This window comes from Ursus maritimus, unplaced genomic scaffold (genome assembly GCF_017311325.1).
Source record: "Ursus maritimus isolate PB19 unplaced genomic scaffold, ASM1731132v1 scaffold_34, whole genome shotgun sequence".
NCBI classification, from domain to species: domain Eukaryota; kingdom Metazoa; phylum Chordata; class Mammalia; order Carnivora; family Ursidae; genus Ursus; species Ursus maritimus.
This window is the reverse complement of record NW_024426008.1, coordinates 2,359,132-2,383,962: the sequence shown is the minus strand read 5'-3', so window position 1 is coordinate 2,383,962 and position 24,831 is coordinate 2,359,132. Positions and strand designations below refer to the sequence as shown.

At 40.8% G+C, this 24,831-nt stretch overlaps 1 protein-coding gene and 1 long non-coding RNA gene across 15 annotated transcripts in view; one reads left to right on the top strand and one right to left on the bottom strand.

The window, feature by feature from the left end:
• The window catches only part of LOC103682211, a 36,471-nt gene extending 34,144 nt beyond the window's left edge, over window positions 1-2,327 (bottom strand). The window contains exons 1-3 of one of the 2 annotated variants that reach the window (XR_573375.2): window positions 1,715-2,327; window positions 1,026-1,216; window positions 860-932 (exon numbers count right to left, since the gene is read on the bottom strand). This is a non-coding gene — a long non-coding RNA (uncharacterized LOC103682211). Of the gene's footprint in view, window positions 1-859; window positions 1,217-1,714 lie in introns of both variants that reach the window. The other variant, XR_573374.2, reaches the window with a different exon arrangement.
• A 122-nt stretch (window positions 2,328-2,449) lies between these two features.
• The window catches only part of AOPEP (aminopeptidase O (putative)), a 348,963-nt gene continuing 326,581 nt past the window's right edge, over window positions 2,450-24,831 (top strand). For 6 of the 13 annotated variants that reach the window (XR_005831816.1, XR_005831815.1, XR_005831813.1 and 3 more), the window contains exons 1-2: window positions 2,491-2,536; window positions 3,667-3,734. The gene's annotated coding sequence lies outside the window, so the exon portion shown is untranslated. Of the gene's footprint in view, window positions 2,537-3,666; window positions 3,735-24,831 lie in introns of all 13 variants that reach the window. The other 7 variants (XR_005831819.1, XR_005831818.1, XR_005831817.1 and 4 more) reach the window with 6 other exon arrangements.

Genomic DNA, 24,831 nt, shown 5'->3' with positions numbered 1-24,831 from the left:
TCTATTGCAGAATTGTGTCTAGTTTTAGCCATTGGTAATTTCATTTTGTATTGATTATTTTTTATCAAGTTCAGTTTTTCCTGTTAACCTAGTCACAATATCCTTATTAAAACAGCCAGGCAAGAAACCCCAAAAAATGCAGGACAGTGATTGTGGTATGTTTGGTGGCTTTAGAAAACAGAATTTTACAAATGGAATAGATCTTAGAAATCAACTAGTCAATTCTCTCATTTTACAAGTGAAAAAACTGAGGTGCAGAAAGGTTATGTGACTTTCCTAAAGAGAGATACAAATAATTCATCAAAGGCAGTGGTTAGTTAAGAATGGAGGTGATGGGCAAATGTAGTAAATATTGAAGAGATCAAGGTCAGGACGTGTTTGGTTAGGCTGTGGGATCAGGGAAAGAGATGAGCATGGGATCATTCTGGATTTCAGGCTTGGGTGCCTGGGTGGATGTTGATACTGTTAACTGAGATAGAGAATAACTGAGTAGGTTAGGTTTGACAGTGGGGGCAGATGATGAGTTCAGTTTTATTTAAATTAAATTAAATTAAATTTAACATATAGTATATTATTAGTTTCGGAGGTAGAATTCAGTGATCCATCAGTTGCATACAACAGCCAGTGCTCATTACATCACGTGTCCTCCTTCACGCCTATCATCCACTTACCCCATACCCCCACATATCTCCCCTCCAGCAACCTTCAGTTTGTTCCCTATAGTTAAGTCTCTGATGAGTTCAGTTTTAAATGTCAAGTTTGAGATGCCAACTGGACATCTAGATGAAGTTTGAGTATTTCAATAGGAAATTTGAAAAAGGTTTGTGTGGAGAGACAGACTTGGGAGTTATCAACTTACCGGTGGCAGTCCCATGAGAATAGATGAAGTCATCGAGATGGGAAAATATCCACCACGGAGGCAAACTTGTGGCCTTCAGATGTATTTTGTTTGGTCCAAAATAAAAGTTTAATGAAGTTCATATTAGTGACCAACATTTAAAATTTAAGAAATTTTATGTAAGTACCTGTATATTGATCTATCTTTTAAAATGAGGATCTGACATCACCAAGCCAGCACTCTTGGTTGGCAAAAATCATCCAGAACTGAGTAAAGACCATGAACTCCAGTTCTCCATAGTCTCTAATCATGAGCTTCACTCCTTTGTGTTCACTGCCTGAGCACTTGTAGGCTTTTGGGTTTCCAGCTTGAGGTAGCCTAAGAAGATCAAGGGGGAAAGAGTTAAGGAAAACAGAAAGAAAGAGGAGCCCCTCAATGGAAACTGAGAGGAGGTGGTCAAAGAGATAAGAGGAGAACCAAGAGGGCTTGGTAACAAAGAAGCAAAGGATTGGCCTTGAAGGAAAGAGGAACAAATCTTGCAAAGCATTAGAAATTGTTTCAGCTGCATTAACTGGCTTTTTGCTGAGGCCCAAAATTTAGGAGTAATTTTTGACATTTCTTTTCCTTTAACGCCTTGTGTAATCCATCTCCAAGTCTGTCATCTCTAGCTCCAAATTATCCCTTAAATTTGTTCATTTCTCTCCGTCATTTCTTACAGCATAACTGCAAAAGCAACTTGCTCTCTTTGCATCCTTTGTCTCCCAATAGTTCACTGCAAACACAACATCTAGGGCGGTTTTATAAAAACAGATCCTGTCACTTGCATGTCTAAAACTCTTCACTGGCTACCCATCACAGTTCAAATGAAACCCATACCGTTTATGTTGACTCAGGCTCTCCAAGATCAGGACTCTGCTTGCCTTGTTGATCCCATCTTCCGTTCTTTCCCCAGCCTTTCTCACTTTCACAATGGCACCAGATATTATCTCCTCCCCATAGTTTTCGAACATGTCGGTCCTTTTCTTGGTTGTTCTTCCTCCAGATCTCGAAAGAGCTGACTTCTCAGTTCAACAGGCCTCTTCATAGTTAACTTTCTCAGCATCTCAAACTAATGGGCGCCCTCCTTCCTTTAGTTTCTGAGCAAATTTTTCCCTTCCACACACTTCTGACCTCTACGAACGCATGTAGATTTGTTGAGTTATTCACTGTTTACTTTCTGAACTGAAACGTAATCTCCAGCAGATTACTGTTTTGTTCACTGCTATAACCTCCTCCCGATTCCGTTAACACTGCTTGCGGGGCACATAATAGGACTTTAATAAATTGTGGTGGAATGAATATTACACTACAGTCATATGTACCAGTAGCAGGGTAAAATAAGGAATAAAAAGTGCACTGTTGTAATTCAGTAACTTTTTTTTTCTTAAATGCCTATAAAATTTTGCAATTAGAAATAACCGGGTAATAGGGTAACCCCACAATCCCCAATCCAAGCTGCCCCCCGCCAGCCTACGCTCTAGCACTCCCGCACTTGCGCAGACCTCCTCTCGGCGACTCCTCCCAGCTCTTCCGGAGGGGGCGGGCCTGACCGACTGCGGTCCAGGCGCGCTTGGATGACGTCACTAGGCGCGGCCCGGGTAGCCCGTGGTAACCCGAAGTCTGCGGAAGTGGAGACCGGTGGGCAGGCGGCTAAGACAGGTAACCTGTGCGCTCCCTGTTGGGTCCGTGCCTTCCTCTTCTCTGGCGCCGCGATGGCGGCGGGGACAGCGGCATCCCTTTTGAAGGCGACCGGGAACCCTCCTCAATCCTCATCTTCCGTCGGTGGGGTCCCCATTCCTTCTCAGTCCTCCCAGACTCCTGAGGCTGAACCCGATACTGGGGACTTGGGTTGAGCAGCCACTTCTCTCCGCCTCAGCTCTCGCGGTGCGGATGGGCGCCGGCTTTCCTCCACCCCGTGGCACAGACCATTCTTCAGCCTGCGTTTGCGTCCCTCTTCCTCTCCTGCCTCCAGGCCCACTTCCCCCGCCCCTCTTCGCCCCACAAGACTCATATCCAGGCTTGTTTAAGGAGATAACAGTTTACGATTCTCTTAATTTCACTTGTAGTGAAACCCAGCCACTTTCCCTGTCCTCCCCCCGCAACCGTCTAGTTCCCACCCCCCGCCCCTAGGATTCTTACTGAGAGCATCAAGCTTTGAGTTTTGGTGTCCCTAAAGAGCATTCGTACTGGCAGTCAGAGTTTTGCTCCTTAACGCATGTATTTGTTGAGTAAGGAAGTGGCGTAGTAATGTGAAAATCTGTTGTGATAATAAATGGTCCACAGGGGATCCAATCAGCTGTTGAGATGGATGGACTGTTAGAGCATTTCATTAAAATGTTCCTTGTTCCTGGCTTTCTTTTTGGTTTTCAAGCAGTGGTAACAAGTACCTTTGCAAAGTTAGCCGTCAAAATAAATAAGCAGCAGAACGCCACTAGGAATATTTAGACAGCAAAAAATAATAAAATTCATCTTGTTGATAAAAGAATATGGGTTATTACAAAACCCAACAGGATTGATATGGGAGGAAAGGCAGGATTCTGAAATCTTTGATCCGTTGAAGGTTTGGTTTTGTATTTTTTTGTACTTTATGTTCCATTTTTGAATAGAGCATATCTTACTTCATATAATTTTGAGAAGCCTGCCAATGACTTGCTAATTGGTAAGATTAGATTCTTCTAATATTAGGGGGACAAAGTAGAATAAGATTAGAAAGTAACAGTCACTCATCGTTAACCATCTGCTATATCTCTGGGACCATGTTTGACACTTTGCATATGTTTTCTTCTTAGCTCACACAACAACCTCGTAAGTTAGGAATTATTACCCTCAGTTTGCAGAGAAGGAAACTGAAACTCAGGTATGTGAAGATAACTTGCCAAAAACTCTTAGTTACTAAATGGTGGAGCCATGCTTTAAATTGAGGTCTGTGTATGACTTCGGAGGCTATACCTTTTCTTTTTTTATATAACTGTACTATAAACGATCAAATTCTAGGCTTTTCACAATAGTCACACGTAATTCTATGAGTTTATTCTTACATCAGTCTAAGTGATGAATTTATTCTCTGATTAATCTAAATGATTTATAATATCTTTAGTATTAAGTTCTTATATATCTAGAATTAAAACACCTGGAAAGCTTAATTTATGATCCTCACGCATACACACACACACACACACACACACACACACACACACGCCATCCTTATCTTTAAGAATGAGATAAGAGGCAAGCAAGATTGCTCAATACAACCCTTTTTAGACCCCTCAGGGAATGTGTAATTCTGGATTGTTGAAAGGTTTACCCTTTTAGAAATGAAAATCATACTGTTTTGGATAGAAAAATTTTAAATGACCTAAACAATTCCTTGCTTTCTTAAATACTAAGTATACTGATGTGTTTGAACCTTTTCTGTGTCTCAGAGCAGTCATTTTAAATATCACTTACTGTCCTGTGTTGTGATACAGTGATTTCCTCAGAGCTTTTATTATATTTGACCACCCACGCTACTTTGCCTTTTGAGTTTGCCTGTACTTCTATGTATTCCATTCCTCAGTGTCACCAAGAGATTGTAAACCATAGTGATTAAAAGCAGGACTTGGGGGACCACATTTCCGTTATTCAGGTCCTAGCTCGACCACTTACTAGCAGCTCAGTGAGCCCAGACAAGGTAATTGACCCCTCTACACCTCAGTTTCCTCATTTGTAAAATGTAAATAATAAGAATACTTTTCTCAGAAGATTGTTGTGAGGATAAAGTGAGTTAGCATCTGTAAAGAGCTTAGAGCAAATCAGGCATATTGGAAGAGCCATATAACTGTTTGCTAATATTGTTAGTCTGGTTTTGGCCTTATGTATCATTTCTTGAGTGATATTTGATATATGGTATTTATGAGTTTACTGGAGAATTAAATTATCCCAGCTAGTGTGCCCTAACCTTAGCCATTCTGGGAAAATGCTAATTTATTAAATTTACTTTTGTTGTGTCTTTGAAATGCGATATGCCTTTTGGTTGTGGTGTTTGGAATGGAGACTTCAAATATTTTGTGTTATTATATGTGTCAAAATAAGAGACTTTAATTTCTGTTTTGAATTTGGGGGATATTTCAGTGGTTTAAATTATGGTCTACCAATATATGGGAACCCCCTCTACTTTTGAATTGAACACATCCATTTATGGTGCCCTACACAGGTATACTGCTGCACTCATGTTATGATTCCACGTGGATAAATACCTCCTCATAAAACTACCATTGTGCATTAGCTACATATAAAGGCATTTTTCTCAGTATAATCCTCTTTTTTTCCTCTTGAATGAGCTAAAAAAAAATGACTATCAGCAAAATGAAATAACGTTCCTTTTTGAATTTCTGAAATATGTACCCATTTTCCAGCATGTGTTTTAAACCAAGTCCAGCTAAGAGTTGATATTGACTCCTTTGGTGTCCATCGTCAGGAACTTGAAAATATGTGATCTTTTTTTTAAAAATTTTAGTACCATTAAGGCTGATGCTCGTGTTGAAAGTACTGTTGAAAATATAGGTTGTATTTTTAAAAGATATTTTTTGGTTGTGGTAAAATACTCATAATACAAAATTTACTATTTTAACCATTTTTAAGCATACACTTCATTGCATTAAATACATTTGCAGTATTGGTTTAATTATCACCATTATCCATTTCTGGAATTTTTTCATCATTCCAAACAGAAACTCTGTACCCATTAAAAAGTAATTCCCCATTCCCCTCCTCCCACACTACCCCCCAGCCCTTGGTAACCTCTGTTCTACTTTCTGTTTTTCTGAATTTGCCGATTCTAGGTGGACTTGTGCATTATCCTTTTGTATCTGTTTATTTGGTATATTTTCAAGATTCATCCTTTTTGTAGTAGAGTTCATCCATGTGGAAGCATAGATCAGAATTTCATTCCTTTTTATGGCTGAATAACATTCTATTGTATGTATATAGCATATGCTATACTTTTGATGCATGTTGAATTATGCTTTTATATACGCATTTCATATGATATAATACTTGGTGATTTGATTTGTGAGTTTCTAGAGGATGGGAATGGAAATACCAATTGAAATAACGTTGTTATTGAACAGTGAACAAAATACCTGGTAACAGTGTTAAATTGGATCTTGAGCCTGTATTACAGTGTGATTGGTCGTCTCACCTGATATTTAGTCTCAGGGTAGTAAGGAAAATAATAATCATGATAACATTACCTAGTATTTCTATAGTGTTTACAGTATGCCAGGCATTATTCCAAGCACTTTATCTGTGAGGTAGGTACTATCACCGTTCTTTTTTACAGATGAAGAAACTAGATGCAGAGAAGTTAAATTAATTGATTTGTTAGAATTTACAAGGCTGGTAGGTGGTGAAATTGGGATTCGAACCCAGGCTGGGTGGCTCCAGAGTTGATTTATCCTGTGTTTGGTGTTGACACTTGGCTCAGTATCAGTTTTGCAACGTAAATTGTTTTGCCTGCCACATCCTTCCTCTACCCTCTCTTTTTATACCATTTTTAAAATAAAACATTACTTCTGAGCTTAGTAGGCAATGGAGGAGCATCTGAACCCAAATTGTCAGAAGGGTGACTGGTGCTTCTCATTTGGTTGGGGCGATAACATTTGAATGGCATTCAAACTGCATTTTCACAGCTTAGTTCATATTATCTTTCACTGAGAGCCTGTCTCTGAAAAAGCAGATCCTGAAACGTTTTAAGATCTTATATTGCCATATATATGTGTTGGTGTTTGACTTTAGATATTGCACAATTCCCACACTCTTTTTCTGTGGGTAAAAAGAGCCTTTTGTTTATAATGTTGTTACTGACTGTCAGAATGGTTTATGGCACATTTATTTTGTTGCTAACTCATTACTCTGTATTGCTTGATTCCTGAAGAAGTTATCTTGAGATGGCATTTTTAGATACATAATCAATTTCACTATAATTTTTTCTTGGCTTTTTCCTTTGCTTACATTTTATTTCTTTGACACTTGCAATTGAAGGTTTAGTTTTTGAAACTGATGGGAATTGGGATATGCTTGATAGATTTTGGCAGCAAAGGAGAGACATCTCAGCCTATTTCTTTTGCACTGATCATGTTTTGCCTGTGTAGCAAGTATGGTGCATATTTGGAGGTGTGAACTGTCTGAGTAAGTCTGGCAGAAATCGAACTATAGAATGAATGCTAAGGATTCAGAGGGCCCTTAGGTATTTCTCTCATACCCTTCACTCAGCAGTTGGGAATCTGAAGCCTGTGATGATTAAATGATTTGCATATATTCAAACAGAATCCATTAAAAACATTTTTTTAAAAGATTTTATTTATTTATTTGACAGAGCACAAGCAGGGGGAGTGGCAGGCAGAGGGAGAGGGAGAAGCAGGCTCCCCGCACAGCAGGGGAGCCCGATGTAGGACTCTATCCCAGGACCCCGGGGTCATGACCTGAGCCGAAGGCAGTCGCTTAACCAACTGAGCCACCTGGGCACCCAAAACAGAATCCATTAAAAAAAAAAGAAATCGTTCTGTGTTCCTTTGAATCATACCTCATTGTGTTTGTGTAGCACCCTTATTTGTAAGAGGAGACTCCCTTTTTTTACTTATAGGTACTTAATATTCTTATGTATGTTTTAGGTGAGAGAGAATGCCCAGAATTGGATAGGTTGCCAAGAAAATGAACTGATATGATGGATCCAGGTGATACATAGGTTAAATCAATAGGACTTTGCAATTGTTTATGTGTGGCAAGAGTAAGAAATCTGGGGTATTTGGATAACTGAGTAGATGGTGGTGGTGTTCACTAGGAAAACTGAGAAGAGGTCGGGACTCGATGTGTGCATTCAAAGTGACCAGAGCTTGGATTGCATAGACACGTGAGAAAAATTGAAGCTAAAGCTGGAGGGCATGCCAGCATCTAGGAAGGGGAAAAAGGAAGCACCAAATCAGTAGGAAGAGATAGAGTGGTATCGCAAAAACCAAAGAAGAGAGAATTTTAAGGAGGGTATGGTCATTAATGCTTCAGAATTCACACCTGGAAGAACCTACTGAAGCTGACATATGGGGAGTCGTTTGTTTCCACTGTGGAGTTCTAGTGGCATGGGAGGGGTGTGCACAGTGGACTGGAGGGGAGATGGAGTGACTGACGGGGATAGGGAGCGAAGACAGTTCTTTTAAGGGATTTGGCTGTGTGGGGAGAGAGAAGAGCTGGAGAAGGATGTGGAAGTAAGGAAGGGGTTTTGTTCAGTTGTGTTTTTTTCCCGAGAAGAGATTGGAACAGTCACTTAACTCTGAGGGGAAAAGGGCTGAAGAAGTTGAGGGAAGGCATTCAGGGAATGGATTATTGATGAAGCAGCCTCCTAGAGGTCAGTGAGAGGTGACAGAGCACAGGCCGTGATCAGGGAGTGCTGGGAGTGCAGGAAGGAGACTTCCTCCACCTCCCTGGGAGGGATGGCCTGGGGAAGTGTGGGGATAGAGATGAATAGGTTTATAGGATGGGGAGGAAATATGTGCAAGTTCTTATCCGGATGGTGGCGAAATTTCTGAAGTGAAGCAGGTAAATTTGCTGATATTGAGTGCTGATTTGGTGAGGTGAGGATTGAGAGGAGAGGTAGAAGTTTGGAATAGTCACTGAGGGGAAAGAACAGGAGTTGAGGGGGCAACTAGAGACAGACATGAAAGGTTGCCTGCCTGGTCATGCTGGGGGTCCTGTTGAGGTTGGAATCTGTGAGTATGTAGCATCTGCCTTTTGCATGGTCATGTGATAGTTATTTATTTAACTTTTTTTTTTTTTTAAGCTTTGAGTTCAGTACACTGAGTTTAGAAGTAGAAAACTTGGGTGATTCAATTGGTTGAAAGTTAGGTTTTATAGAGCAGGTGTCAGAAGGACAAAAGAGCAAGAGAATTGAGGTTAAAATGTTCTAAGAGTGAAGAAATGAATCACGTTATCCAAAGAAGGCCACAGAGCAGAGATTGTCAACTTCAGAAACATTTACTGTTCTCCCTCATGGGGGCTGTCCTGTGCTGGGTACGATGTTGAGCGTCCTTGGCTTCTACCCCCTAGATGCCAGTCGCCAACCCCTGCAGTTGCGACAATCAGAAATGTCAGACATTGCCAAATGTCCTCTGAGGGGCAAAATCATCCCCCGACTGGCACTTCTGCCCTAGAGCCAGAGGGAGCAGATGCATTGAAGATAATGGAAAAGTCGAGGGACTGGAGTTTCGATGTAGTGAGAGTTGGTGAGTAAGCAAGAGAAAGAGTGGGAAGAACAGGAGGGCATGCTCTGGTATTAGATGATGGAAATGAGGTATTTCAGTGATGGGGCTGTTCCCAGTAATGAAAATGTCAAGAACGCACCATTGGTTTGCTGAATGGAGTGAAGGCAAAGGTTGTTGGCAGTGAGTAGGTAATTTTGGGGGAGGGAAAATAGCCAGCCTACAGTGATGGAGCAAGCTGGAAACGCAGCTGGGGAACAGCCTGAGTTCTGAAATGAGAACAGAAGTAGGACTTGTTGGATGTTTGTTTCCTTACTTTATCGATACATTAAGTGTTTCTCAGCTCTTTTTCTAACATCATCGGTTCCCAGATCTTGTATCTCCCTTCTGTAATGTTTTAAAGTTGTGGAGTTTATCCAGCTTGGTTTTTGTGGTAGTTTTTTTTAGGTGAGGAGTTCTTTTTTGTTTCTTTTTCCATATTTTCTTGATCTGATTTTGCGGTCCTTTACCTCTAAATACATTACTTTTCAAAAGGCCTTGGTTCTGTGCTGTGTGACCTAATTTCAGGGTCTCTCTTTTGCACTTGGGCATCTCATTAAGAAGTCTGCTCTTTGGGGCGCCTGGATGGCTCAGTCGTTAAGCGTCTGCCTGCGGCTCAGGGCGTGATCCTGGCGATCTGGGATCGAGCCCCACATCAGGGTCCTCCGCTATGAGCCTGCTTCTTCCTCTCCCACTCCCCCTGCTTGTGTTCCCTCTCTCGCTGGCTCTCCCTCTCTCTGTCAAATAAATAAATAAAATCTTAAAAAAAAAAAAAAAAGAAGTCTGCTCTTTGGCAGAAGTGTCAGCATATCCTTAAATCTTACAGCCTCTTAGAGATGTTCTTTTTCCCTGGCCTTCCCCCAGCTGCATTTTCTTCTCTTTTACTCCTTATTGTTTCATATTCATTTTTAAACTGTAATTATATGTATGTACAGTGTTGATTGAGAGGTAATTACAGTGGACTCAGTAAACTGGACCATAAACTACTTGTAGAATATGCCTTTAAATGCTTTCTCCTGTATTCAATAAATCCATACTTCAGTGGAACTTTTTTTTTTTTTACTTTATTTAATGAGCTTACCTTGTGTTATTCATCAAGAAAGAGTGGGCACCAACTCCCACCACTTTATTTAATGAGCTTGTGTTATTCATCAAGAAAGAGTGGGCACCAACTCCCACCTCTTTTACAAGACATTGAAAAAAAAATCTTAATCTATAGATGTAAGCTGATGTGGATTTTGTTATGTCACAAGTGCTGTCATTGCAAAATAGGAAGTAAGTAGGTGGCATTGAAAGCCTTGACATTGTTACTTGAATTTATACGCATTATTTTTTGTGGACGCTGATCTGTTTGATCAAGATGTTGTACTATATTTGATACAGAATAATAAGGAGCTTTATTAAGGAATATCTTATGAGAGCTAAATCCCCTAATAGTGATTAACAATGATAGTTTATGACCTTATTTCCATACTTAAATATGAGGATTTCCAAGAAAAAATCTGTTACCTCAAAAAAAATGATAACCAATTTTTCATAAGGCTTTGATCTCTTTTGGTGTTTGGGATCTCAAGGGAGAAATGAGTTGTTCTCTCCAAACCACAAAAACAGACATTCATCCTAAAGACAAAACCATGCCGGAAAACAACATTTTATCACAGAAGTTGCGCTTTAAAAAGCAACAGCATTACATCTCATCCATTGCTCTCTGGTGGCAGATGACACTAAACGATTTTTGTGCCCAGTCTGCAACGACACTCAGTACTCGGACAGGTACAGGATTCTTCAGGGGTCCCATTGGAGCACATGTATGCCCAAGGACCTTGCCTGTTGTTCATAACAAAGCATTTTGATGGTGAACGTGGCTTAAAGACTTTTCTAATAAATAGAAAGGTTTAGGTTCTGGAAATACAATGGTTATAGTATATGTTGTGTTTAGTCATGTTCTTGCAATGATTTAAGAAAGTCATATTTTTTACACGTCCTGGTAAATTGTTAATGTTATGCAGTATTTGCAACATTCAACCAGCTTATGGCTAACACTTTAAAAACACACTTCCCTGTTGGTGTTGTTAAGTGTTGTTCTCCAGGTTTATTCTGCTTCCTTAAGTATATATCAAAGTCTCAAAAATCGACTGCTTAACCTTACTTTTAAATCTTCCTAATTAATTTTAACATGGGCCCCAACTACATATGTTCAGTTGTATATTCAAGTTGAAAAGCTAGTGGAGATCCTGAAGATCTTCTAAAAATACTGAAGCTATATCAAATGCATCGTCTTCTCTTGCTCCCGAATACTATTCAATTTCTAGGAATTAGTTGCAATCTCTTTTCTTGGGGAGGATGAACTGCATACCTGTTCAGTTCACCACTTAGCACCTGATGCTAGGAGTATATGTTAAACATTAATGCAATGGATTTGAAAGGTATTTATAGAGAATGGAGCACCCATTTGTAGTGTGTAAATTCCAGACCTATTTCTCAATGGAGAAATCTGTTATATATTTATTCCCATGAGGAGCAGAATGTAAATAATGAGATCTGAATGTTGCCAGAATTTCTAGAGAATCTAATTTTGCCTGATATTTCCTTCAGACACAGTACTCCTCACCAGGGTTGTTTATAGCTGTAGCCCCATGACAGTCACCAAATAAATCACTAAATGGAGGGAGCCCATCTTGATTTCTGGCTAAAGAAAATGTAGTTTCCTAAGACAGGAACAGAGGGACCTCCTGCCCTTCCTACAGCTTTCCTGCCGTAGGAAGTACGGTTTCCTATTGAGGACAGAAAGATTGTACATGCAGGGTAGGAAGTGGGGGCTGTACGGTCAGACAGAAGCCAGGGATTAGGAGAGGGATGGGAAGGGTGTTCATCTCTGCAGTTGCCAAGAAAGGACAAACTTTTCACCCGTACTGCAAGTTTTGAGTGATGGGAACTTCTTAGAGCGTTTGCCAGATGGAGGCTTGTTTTCCCCACGGCATCATTGAACTCCATTCCCCACAGCATCATTGAACTCCACAGTGGGTCCTAAATACTGCTGGTTGGGAGGAGACCAGAGTTAGCTTAAACCACGTTCTCAAAGTCTGGTCACTAGACCAGCAGCATCAATATCACCTGGAACTTGTTAGAAATGCAAATTCTTGGAGCTCACTAGTTGATGTTTTAACAAGATCTTCAGATGATTCATTTCAAGTTTGTAAACCACTGGCTCAGGCAACTCAAAGTGGTTGGGAACCACTTTGCCTAATTGTGTCAAAGTCACAGTGTTGTGAAAGAATGAGTGAAAAGTGCATTGCGTGCTGGAACATCCTTTAGTCTTTATTTAGGGATGAAGTTCTTTTTACAGAGTATGCTGTGTTTCAAGTTGAAGGGCAGAGGAGATACTGGTATCCACACTATAGATCTAACAGGTAACATTGCGCTCCCTGGTGGCTGCAGTTCACACTGAAATCTAAACTCTGCCAGACTGTAATAGAAGACAGCTTTTCACTTTGCCACCTTTTTCATTTTAAATATGTATGTATTTATTTATTTATTTTAATTTTTTTTAAAGATTTTATTTATTTATTTGCCAGAGAGAGAGACAGGCAGCGAGAGAGGGAACATAAGCAGGGACAGTGGGAGAGGAAGGAAGCAGGTTCCCAGTGGAGGAGCCTGATGCGGGGCTTGATCCCAGAACACCAGGATCACGCCCTGAGCCAAAGGCAGACGCTTAACGACTGCGCCACCCAGGCGCCCCTCATTTTAAATATTTACCCCTTGTTTTTCTTTTTGTACTTTGTGTAGGCAATGACCTGTGAGCATCCTGTTTTCATGGCTTTTTGATAGCAAATGTTCAAGTAGCTAAATGGTTCAGAAGCATTAGAGTAGAATTACCTAGACATCTTATTTAAAATGTGGATTATTGACCCTTGTCCCTGGAGATTCTGATTTGAAACATCTGAGACAGTGTCCAAGAATCTGTACTTTTTTTTTTAGTAGACTTTTTTTTTTTTTTGAGGGGGGATGGGGCAGAGGGGGAGAGAGAGAATCTTAAGCAGGCTCCATACCCAGCGCAGAGCCTAATGCAAGGCTTGATCTGATACCTGAATGTTTAATATCTACTGGGAAATTGTACAGAGATGCTTGGGATAAAATTCTAGAAATCATGAGTATTCTTCCTAGGTTAAAAAATGGACTAAAGGACCAGTTTGACAGTGTAACATTATAACACAAAACCAGTCAGATTTAAAAATTTGTTCTATAATTCATGTTTTCTGAATAATCTTCATGAAGCCTACATTTACATTTATGGGGCTACATATTAAAACTTCACACAGAAAAGGAATGAACTAAATTGAGAAGATACTGGAAAAGTATATCTTTTCACAGTCTCCAGGCCATGTGCCAGAAGCCTAAAAGGCATCAAGAGTGTTAAGAAAATACTGTGTTTAAGAATGGCATCAAGAGGGGCGCCTGGGTGGCACAGCGGTTAAGCGTCTGCCTTCGGCTCAGGGCGTGATCCCGGCGTTCTGGGATTGAGCCCCACATCAGACTCCTCTGCTCTGAGCCTGCTTCTTCCTCTCCCACTCCCCCTGCTTGTGTTCCCTCTCTTCGCTGGCTGTCTGTATCTCTGTCAAATAAATAAATAAAATCTTAAAAAAAAAAAAGAATGGCATCAAGAGTGTTTAAGAAAATACTAGCCTACAAGCTAGTACCCTAAGTTCACTGTGAGGGGAAGGAGGAGATTTATCTAAAATGACTTACGATTTTTTTTCCTGCATAGAATTATATAAAAAATTGTTTTATCTAGTGTCCAGGAAAATGATTCAAGACCAGAAATTGGGGCAAGAAGCATTTCTCTCTTTCTTTCTACTTGCCCCCCCCCCCCCAGTTCTCTTTGGAGAGAGCCTCCCATTACATTACTGTCTTTCTCTGTGCATCACTACCCAGGGTTCAGTTAGGGCTTCTTAAAATGGGTAAGAATAAAGGCAGTGGCATGTAATTGTTTCACTTACTAGGATAGATATCTACAAAAAGAGGTATTCCCCTTGCAGTGGGAAAAGGAAGTAAAAAAGGTGATTAATTTTTTTAGTGTGGTTTTTTGGAGGGGTGTCGGGTCGTTGTATCATGACATCCTTCATCAGGAATGGGGTAAGTGCTCTTAGGAAGCTGTTTCAAAGCACCCATGGTACTAATATTTCAAAATGAAATCTAACCCATATTTCTTTTAGACAGGAGGAACAGGTGTGGTAGAGCCCAGACCCTCTCTGCCCTATACTACTTTAGAAGTGGGCCCTTCTGCAGGCTTTCAGTACTGGTATTGGCAGGAAGGAAGCAGGGTCAATAAAAAGCCTTGCCCACCTGTCCATTAGGCAGTTGGCCTTCTGCCATGTTCAGCTCTGTTTGACAAGCAGAGCATGGTAGTAGCACCTGGACTGTACCACCTCATACCCAAGAACTTGTAGAGAAGACCTAGCATCCTTGTTCTTTCAGCTGCTTCCCTTATGGAGACCTATTGCCTGTCATTTTTCTCTACGATCCATTCCCGTGTTATTCTCAAATACTTTTTCTTGGCTGAATGCCAGCCCTGTGGTTCCCACTGATAATGTGCCTTTAGAGAGTAGGACAGTCCTAAACTTTGCTGTGAAGTGGCTTTCTGAACATTCTGATTTCCTTATCACTTTTTAAAGTGTAGATATAGATATGTTCCCAGGCTCCGCTGATTTTTTTAACCAGTGTTTTCTTGATTTGTATGCAAGATGATTTAAAGTGGTACATGGATAAGCATCTTTTGGATTCTCATAGTTATGTATCTCTTTTAATATATGTGGGAAAATGCAAATTAGCCATTCAAACTCATGATTTCATGGACTTTATAAAAGGTGAGTCAATGGCAAAGTGGATTCAAGAAAAAGTATTTAATAAATAATAAGATGATGGTATGAAGATGGCAAAAATACCGAATGTGGTACATATATGACTGAAGTTTGGGAGATACTCGGGGCACACTTTTTGAAATAGTCTTTAAAATAATATACAAGAGGTGGGTGGGGGGATGGGGTAATTGGGTGATAGGCATTAAGGAGGGCACATGATATGAGCACTGGCTATTATATGAAACTGACAAATTATTGAACACTATATCTGAAACTAATGACGTACTATATGTTGGCCAATTGAATTTAAGTAAAAATTTAAAAAGAAAAAAATAATATACAAAATAAATTCTAAGGTTGGAATGCCATGCCATGTTGGAAGATCTGTACTTGGCATAGCATAGTTCTTTAAAAATTCCTATTCAAATCAATGTGCATCTCTTTTAAAATAGCTCTTTTAAAACACAAAATAATCCTTGCTAATATCATCAATATATTTTTACTGAGTCTTTTGTTATAAATTATGTAAGATTTTCTATCTTCTGTAGGACATGGGTAAGAAAACCACTGTTAACTTTGTTTAGATGGTGTGCTGTTCTTTTTTGCCACTTTTGAAAATAATAGCTTTGGGGCCCGGGGCTGGCTCAGTCGTTAGCACGTGTGACTCTTAATCTCGGTTGTGACTTCAACCTTGGGTTCTACGTTGGGTGTAGAGCCTACTTAAAAAATAGCTTTATTGAAACATAATTTACATACCATAAAACTCACCCTTTAAAACTGTGTAGTTCAGTGGTTTTTAGTATATTCGCAGAGTTGTGCAGCCATCTCCTCTGTTTAATTTTCGGGTGTTATTGTCACTCCAAGAGGAGCCATTGGCAGTCACTCCCCATTCTACCCTTTTCTCAGCCCCTGGCAACCACGTCTGTGCCTGTGGGTTTGCCCACGGTGGACATTTTGTATAAATAGAATGGTATAGTATGTGGCCTTTTGTGTTTTCCTTTCACTTAGCATGATGTCTGCAAGGTTCATCCACATTATAGTATCTATCATACTTCATTCATTCTCATTACCATGTAATATTCCACCATATGGGTATATCACATTTATTTATCCATTCAACACTTGGTGGACATTTAGGTTGTTTTGCTCTTTGTTTTTTTCTTAAACAATATTTTAAAATACCTGGGGTCTTTGAAGCAGTTACCGGATGACTCTCTAGGTATGTTGTAGACGAGACTCCTGCAGTGAGTGGGAACTGGGTTTTGAGTGCTTCGTTATTATGGGTTCAAGGAGTCTCTATCTGTCATCTCTTTTTGCTAGTAAAATATATTTTCCTCTGAGCTGGAGCAGTGACTTTTTTTCCATAGCAGAACATTCATTAATAAAGAAACTATTTTCACAATCCCTCTTTAAAGGGCTGAGTTTCCAAAATAGCTTCTATTTGAAAATAGTGTTTTTCAACAATTCTAGAAGAGGAGATCTTACTGAAAAAGCTGATATTTTTGTCTATATTTTCTTTTCCGATTTCTTTATTTTTATCCAACTGAACTCTGTAACCCAGCTCTATTAATACAGATCCTGTTTCCAGTATATGAATATTTATAGACAATAATAAATTATATTCTCTTAATGTAGTTTGAAAAGTTTTGTTAACTTTTTTCCCAGCACAAAAATTCCTGGGTGGTCTGATTAAACCCTCATCTTTAAATATTAAATATTAAGCCAGTTCTTTTTTTTTAAAGGCTATATTGACTGAATTATATCCACAAAAGTGTTTAATAGTTATTTATCTTGGGCCTGTGGTATGCAAAGCACTTCATGGAGTAATAGTCCTACCTTTTGCATCTGCTGAAGTCCTACCTGATTTCAACCATTGTACTCAAATTCTGCAGTGAGGACTGTGAGTGAATTTGAGTCTGAACTGAGATCATGAGGGTTCTAGAAACTTTGTCATGTGAGAATCAGGTGAAAGAACTGAGGTTGGAAGAGAAGACTCAGGCAGTGTGTCCTGACGGCTCTCCCAGCCATTCAGAGCTTGTCTTGTTATGGAGAGTGGTGGAGGAAGTTTGTATGAAAGAAGCATGTGTCAGCAAGGCTGGTACTCCTGCCAGCTGAGGAGGCCTAAAACATGAGTTTGGGTTCTAATTTTCCTCCTTATATACCTTTTCACCATCTTCCAGTTCCGGGAATATCTTACCCAGTGTCTGGACAGTATCTTGCCTACTGCAGGATATATGGAATGTTACATTATTACAGGAATACGTGATTTTATCTTAAATAGAATACAAACGTAGTGTTTAGTATAATGCAATTTTATTAAGCCTTATTAGGTCAGGATTTAAATTTACCTTACATTTGGTGTATGTGGAAGATTTTTGTCACTCCTTAAAATGAAAGGACTGGGGCGCTTGGGTGGCACAGTTGTTAAGCGTCTGCCTTTGGCTCAGGGCGTGATCCCAGCGTTCCGGGATCGAGCCCCACATCAGGCTTCTCCGCTGGGAGCCTGCTTCTTCCTCTCCCACTCCCCCTGCTTGTGTTCCTTCTCTCGCTGGCTGTCTCTCTCTGTCTAAATAAATAAATAAAATCTTTAAAAAAATAAAAATAAAATGAAAGGACCTGTAAAATAGTATAATTCACCTTGCCAGTAAGCAGTGGAATATGGTGTTGTTTAAGAGTGCTGGGGAAGACTCTGATGATAGTGGGTGTCCATGTTTGTATGGAGATACGGGGATGGTTCTTGAGCCTTTTCCGTGTAGCCGGTCTCATTCAACTTATGGGTTTAGAATATAATGCACTTTGCTGTGCTTTAAATGGGCATTTTTGATCTAGGCTTGGACTGTACTTGAGGCAGTAGACTGTAGTGCTGAGTCTAGGGTCTCGAGCCAGACCATATGAATCTAAATTTCAATTCTGCCATCTTGTAACTGTGAACTCGGGGAAGTATCTTAACCTCTCTAGGCTTTAATTTACTCATCCGTAAAATGGAGATGATAGCCCTACGTCACTGGGTAGTGATGAGTAAGTGAAATGTACTTAATGCGGGGCGCCTGGGTAGCGCAGTCGTTGGGCGTCTGCCTTCGGCTCGGGGCGTGATCCCGGCATCCTGGGATCGAGTCCCACATCGGGCTCCTCCGCTGGGAGCTGGCTTCTTCCTCTCCCACTCCCCTGCTGTGTTCCCTCTCTCGCTGGCTATCTCTCTGTCACATAAATAAATAAAAAATCTTTAAAGAAAGAAAGAAATGTACTTAATGCGCCTTGCCTGTCTCATAGCAAGCGCCCAATACATGTCAGATGCACTTGCTAATTGTTGTTCATACTAGTGTGTAAAAGGTCAGGTGCTTTCTCAAAGATTTCTGAATAGTTCAGAGGAGTTCTCAGTTGACTGAATCTCCAAAGGGGGAGGACTCTGGTCTCCCTGCTCTTCTCCAAGGCATTCTAGATTCATGATGCTTGTTTGGGACCAGTATGTTCTAGGGAAGTTTTGGGTGAATGGCATTTTCCTGGCTGACCATAGTTTGGATCTCTTCCAGACTTTGTTCCCAGAACCTCTGAAACGTGGAGTGTTTGTGGAATGGGAGTTTCTCTCGCATTTTTTCAGAAGTTCATGGCTGAATGTGCAGATACTCCATAGAAGCACTGCAATATCAGAGCACTTTGAAAGATTGTACCACCTTATGCTATAGGAGAAAAGCAGTATATTTGTCTCAAGGGAGATATAGTAAAGGACACGAAAAAAGAGTTTAAGTTAATAGGATGACAGAGTGGACTATATCTAAATCTTCAGGAGTGTCGTAAAACTATATTCCATTTTGTATGATTGAGGTATCCATTCAACAAGTGTCTGTTAAGCATTTACTCATACTGCTTAGTTTTGTCCAGGAGAGAGAGTGTCAGGAAACCCCTTGGTTTTTGTTCCTAACACTGCTTCTCAAATCCAGGCAGGATCTTCATTGCTCTTTTCCTGGTGGCAGATTTCCAGGGCTCATCCTGGTTTTCTCTCCTCTCAGAACTGCCTCCACCCGTTCCTTTCCTGGGATTTTATTTTTCCCAAGACTGGCTGCAGATTGGCTACGCTTGCCTTAGCTTTCACCTTTCCTTGTTGTCCCTGTGGTTATCTTCAGACCCTTTTAGGATTCTACTGTGAATCCTTATGGAAAAAATAGAAAAAGGCTAACAAATGCTGGGTCGTTTAAAGATTTGGAGTTTTTACAATTACAGTTACCAGTTCAGTGCTAAGACAGTAACTGCTAAAATTGTAACTGCAAGACAATTAACAAATAACTGGGGCTTCTGCCTTCTTGTGCTGAACATCACCATTTTCTATCTGTGATTCATCTTACATCTCCCCCAGCCCCCTTGAAAATCCTTCTTTCCAACACCAGGAGAGATTGATGAAATCAAGAAAAAGCCATAATGACCCTCCCTGATACCAAGTAGGTAGTTTGCATTTCCAAGGACCTCCTGCTAGGATGAGAGTCTGTTGTAATATGTACCCTCGATTTGTTTTAATCAGGTGACAGACATGCAGACAAACTGCCTTTGAAAGAAGAGTTTATTACTTACAGTTTCCAAGAGGAGGGGGCACACCAGCAAGGCCACACATGGCAGCGCCAGGGTTGGTCAGGAGGCAGAAGGAGCAAGGGGAAAGCATGGGCATGAGCCTTTATTGTGGTTTCTGGGGGATGACAAGGCAGGGCAAAGTAAGCAGACTTGGGACTGGCTAGTTTGAGTGATCTTGGAGGGCTCTGGGCTATAGGGGTGGTCCCTAGTCCTTGGTATCTTGCCCTGGGAGGAATTGGGGTGGGAGAATATTGACTTGGTGTTTGAGAATTAAAGGAGGTGGTTGGGGGTGGATTGGTTGGTTTGTATATTAGCTGGCCCTGGTACGGTTGTCTCTCTGGAATCAGCAAGGCCCCAAGATGTCAAAGCATAAAATACAGAAAATAAAAAACATGTTTAACAGACATTCTATCCCATGGAGCTGTACTTATCACAAAAAGGTTCTTACAGCAGCATTTTCCTATTGAATGATACAAAGAATGGTAAAGTGGCTCCCTGCACTCCAGGAGTTTATAGTCTAGCTTAGTAGATAAAGCCTGCACATATCAAATAGTGAGTAGTCATGCAGGGCACAAGATTATGTGCCAGAAAGATCTACAGAGTGTAATGGAAGTTCAGTGGAAGGGGAGATGGAGTGTCCTAGAAGCAGTAGAGGGCAGTGGTTAAGAGGACAGGCTGCTGGGTTCATCTGGCTTCATCATTTAGCTGCTGTGTGGTTTTGAACAAGTTATTTAATCCCTATGTTTTAGTTTCCTCATCTGTAAAATGAGTTTAATAATAGTCTTCATCTCATAGTTACTTGAGGAGTAAATGAGCTAATACACAAGAAGTGCTTAGAATAAAGCCTAGCACTGAGTATTCAGTGTTAGCTGCTGTTAGAACTATGGAGAAAAGGTCGGTGGAGTGGATAGAATTGACTTTTACCTTAAAGAGAAGAGAGAGGGGAAATGTTTCTTTTTGGGGGCCTGGGTTGGTGGGTGGCTGGAAGTGAGCCTGACAAAGTCAGGAAATGGGAGGTTGGTCTGGTAGGATGAGACTGAAAAAATAGTTGGTAAGAGTTTTGAGTGCTAGGGAGTTTGCATTTTTCTTTAAACAATAGATATTCATTCAAAGTGCTTTTTTTTTTTTCTTTTTAGCAGAGATGGGACATTGAATTTGTGCTTCAGGAGTCAGTCTTCGTAAGTAGGGTTTTGGAGAGAGGAGAGGCTTGGTACAGAGTGTTTCAGTCAGGATGGGTTAAGTTAGCATAGTAACAAACAAGTCTAAAACCTTTGTGGCTTTAAAAAAGTAAAGGTGTGTTTCCTGCTGATGCTGCGTGTCTGTCACAGCCCATCTGGGTGCTCTCTACTTATAGTCATTTAGAGGCATCCAGGCTGATAGAATAGCCACCTAGGCACTATCTCATATTTGTTTGCTTTAAGAGAGAGGAGAGAGCACTCTGGAATGTCATGTACTAGCAGTTAAATATTAGGCATCCCCAGGCTTCCGGAAATTACCATCCTTCCATGTTTGAGGGTGAGGGACCTGGGAAGAAGAACTGGAAATGTTTGTGAATAGCACTAATGACTGCTCACCACACAGGGAGACTCATTTAGGAGGTTGTTGTATCATAGGTCAAGTACGTGGTTTTGGTTTCTGGATCCGGGTTGTTGTAGGCAGCGTGGAGAAGAGCTGGATAAAAGAAGGAATTTGAAGCAATAGAATTGAACGGTTCATAATTGATTGGGTAGAGTTATAAAGGTGGGAGGAGTCCAGATGAGACAGAACTTTTAGATCCAGTGGAAGGTGATGCTTCCATAACAGACAATCGGGAAGCTGTTGTGTGTTAGGAAATGGTAGGGGGTCAGTCGGATGCCCTGCAGGCCTCCGGAGCCGTGCTCCCTGAGGAGGAGTCCACCAGCCAGTGTTACCACACACTGTGGTTGGTCTGCAACGAGATAAGTAAAATAGAGAGTAATCATTTATAAACTAGTATAGTAATTATTGTTTCCTTGTTATGGTTTATTCTCATTGTGCTTATGTTAAATCCAATAATAATAGTAATCAGGCTTGTATTTTGTATGTTTTTTTCCCTTTTCTTCTTTTCGTGATTTGTTTTGATTATGTTTTATAAAAGTGTTGACCAGTAACAGGGGAAAAAATAACTAGCCCTTCACTACAGAGAGTTTGAGATGCACTGCTTTGGAGACAGGTGACAGGGACTGCTGGAGGTCAGGAGCTGAGTCCTTTCCATAAGGAAATTGGTCGAGTACCAGATATGTGAACACAAGACAGACTCCAAAATGAGAAGAGGGCCCAGGACTGGGCTTTGGGGGATGTCCAGTGTCTGGGGGCAGGTATGTAAGAGGGGGTATAGACTGTACAGTCTCCCAGGAATCATCAGAGGTGATGGGAGATTAGTAGTGACAGATGCCATGGAGAGTCAAAGGAAAGAAGAACTGAAGTCAGGCTAGATTTGGCAGGAAGGAAGTCACTGTGAATGTTTAAAAATAAACTTTTAGTCAAGTGGTGTGGTCAGATACCAGATTTCAGCTGTTGTAAGAAATGTGTGATCATAAAATAGAAGAGGGTATGAACTGTTGGCTGGAAAAGTTTGATAGCAAAACAAAGGCAAAGGCTAGAATGGTGGCTGTTGGGCCAAGGACGGGAAAGCACATTTTGCTGTTACTGGATTTTTGGCTTTTTATTTGTTTTTGCTGTAGGAGAACCTGAGTAGCTTTAAAGACTCCTGTCCGCTGAGAAGTGGGGGCACAGATGTGGGAAGGAAGGAGGATGTGGCAGTGGTCCGTGGCAGGAGCAGGATTGGAGAACAGAGGCATGGAGTGAACTGGGGGGTGGGAATGGGTGCTGCCTGAAGAGGAGTGGTGCCATGACCCAGGTAGCTGTTGGGGGGTAGCAGACAGAGGGTGGTTAGAAGGGGAAATGGATGGGAATTTGCGAATCTCAGTGGATTCAAAACAGGAAAGTGAACGGTGGGGTATTACTTGGGTGGAGCACTGCTGTGGTCCGAGTTCAGTGAGCAGGGACTCGGAAGCCCTAGTGAGTGTGTTAGTGAAATGGCTTTAAACTGTGACCGCGCATCCAGCCTAGGAAATTCAACTTCTTACTCTAATCAACATTCAGTAAATATGAGTACTAAGTGACAGAGTAATGGGGGGAATGGGGAGGGGGTCGTATAATCCCCAATCATGGTTAAAGGAAGAATAAAAATATGGTAAAAAATGGACTTAAGATAAAATTATTTAATTAAACATATCTAATATTTAGAAACACAGTCATTATTCATTAAAAGTATGAAAAAAATGCAAGTACAATGTTTTAGTTACTCTAAACATTGTAAAATTTGAAATATATCTCAAAACTCCTTTCAGAATCATCTGTTAACTAATTTCTCATTTTCGTTGAGTTTTCTCTTCTTTTGAGGTGTTAGAATAGGATAAGAGCTGGGCAGAGATGCAGTGTCTATTGTTTAGGCCCACTCCTCCCTTCCCTGACTGGAGTATTTTCCCTCCGCAGTCCTGCACCCGGCCTTCAGTTTCCTGCTCACCTTTGCTGTTGTCTGTGATGGGCCTCTGGTTTTGCACATGCCATTGGTACAACGTAGCATGTCTGGTTACTCTGTGGGATTGCCATGCAGTAGAGGCCATGAGATAGCAGTTAAGAACACTCTTAAATCCAACTACTTGAGTTCAAATCTTGGTAATCTTGAGGGGCACCTGGGTGGCTCGGTTAAGTGTCTGCCTTCGGCTCAAGTCATGATCTCGGGGTCCTGGGATTGAGCCCTGCATTGGGCTCTCTGCTCAGCGGGGAGTCTTTTTCTCCCTTTCCCTCTCCCTCTCTCCCTGCTCACACATGCTCTCTCTTTCTTTCAAAGAAATAAAATCTTTAAAAAAAAAAAGGTCTCAGTAATCTTGTACACTTAGCTTCTCTGAACATCATTTCCTCATCTGTAAAAGGGGATAGTGAGAATAAAAAGCATTGCCAGGGGTTAGGAGAGTTTCAGATATGTAAGTAAGCACTCAATAAGTATCTATTATTTCTTCTTCTAAGAATGTTGTCACTGCTTTTCACTAGCTTTTGGTTTTTCATAAAACTGACAAATCAAGTTATTTGCCTCTGGAATGGAGAGTTGTTAGTAGGTCTCGTGCCTTAAGCAAGATGGCAAAGAGATAAGAGGGAGAATAAAGGGATCCCATGAGGAGGAAGTCAGCTTCTGGAGAGGTGTACCCACAGCAGGCTGTGCTGTGATTGATGAGTTCTTTGTTGTGTTCTATCGACACATCTAATGGTTTTGACACAGATAAGTTGTTTTCTGGTTTATGAAACTTCTAATGACATGTTGATAGTGCCAGGAAGCAAAACAGTGTTGATGAAGACACATCTGAGGAGGAATCAGACCTGAAGTTCAGCAGGAAAATAACCTATCCAGTGCCTTCGCTGGTCAGCCACCATGGAGCAAGTATGATTTCTTGAGGAAGGGGTAGAAAAGTGAAATTTCCTATTTTCTCTAACTGTAATGCGTTCTCCCAGCAATCCTTTTGCGATCACTCTGCTATAATTTAGTTTAAGTGGCACTCTTTAGAAACTGAAACAAGCTCTACTTTGCAAGCAAGTAGCAATCAAAGGGATAAATTCTTTTCTCTTTGAAAATAGAGTGAAATCACTTCCAATCTGATCTTTGCAACCCAATGCCTACTGATAATGTGAGCATAAACACATTAGGCACCAAAGAGGAATGGCATCTGGATGCTGAGATGGGATCAGAATAGCCAGAATACACACAAGCTGCCATCAGGGAGGCTGAATTCCACCGTACCACATCATGTTCAAGCATAATTCAGGCTCGTCATATACTGATGTGAGTAAAATCAGTTTTTGTTTTCAGTTTTCACATTGTGGACGCCCCGCCCCTGCCCTTGCCCTTGCCTGGTTATAATGTATAAATCAAGCCACAGCTGACAGTGATTTGCTTTCTTTCTCCAGGAACAGGCCTTTGACTCTGGTTCTGACTTGGCTTCATTGCTCTGATCTTCATCACAAGCACTTTCTATAATTCCCACAACAACATTAACTCCAGTTGTTGTGTTTTTTTCCCCCCACATATACATATCACAATAGTTCTTTCATTACATGATCACAAATTATATGCAGTCACCCTTCTATGCTTCATGAAAGCAGTAAATTTGAAGCAAAGAGAGGCTATTTAAAACTTGAGACCAGAGGCCACAGTTTATCTTATTTACAGTTTGGCTTAAAGATTGGTATTTAA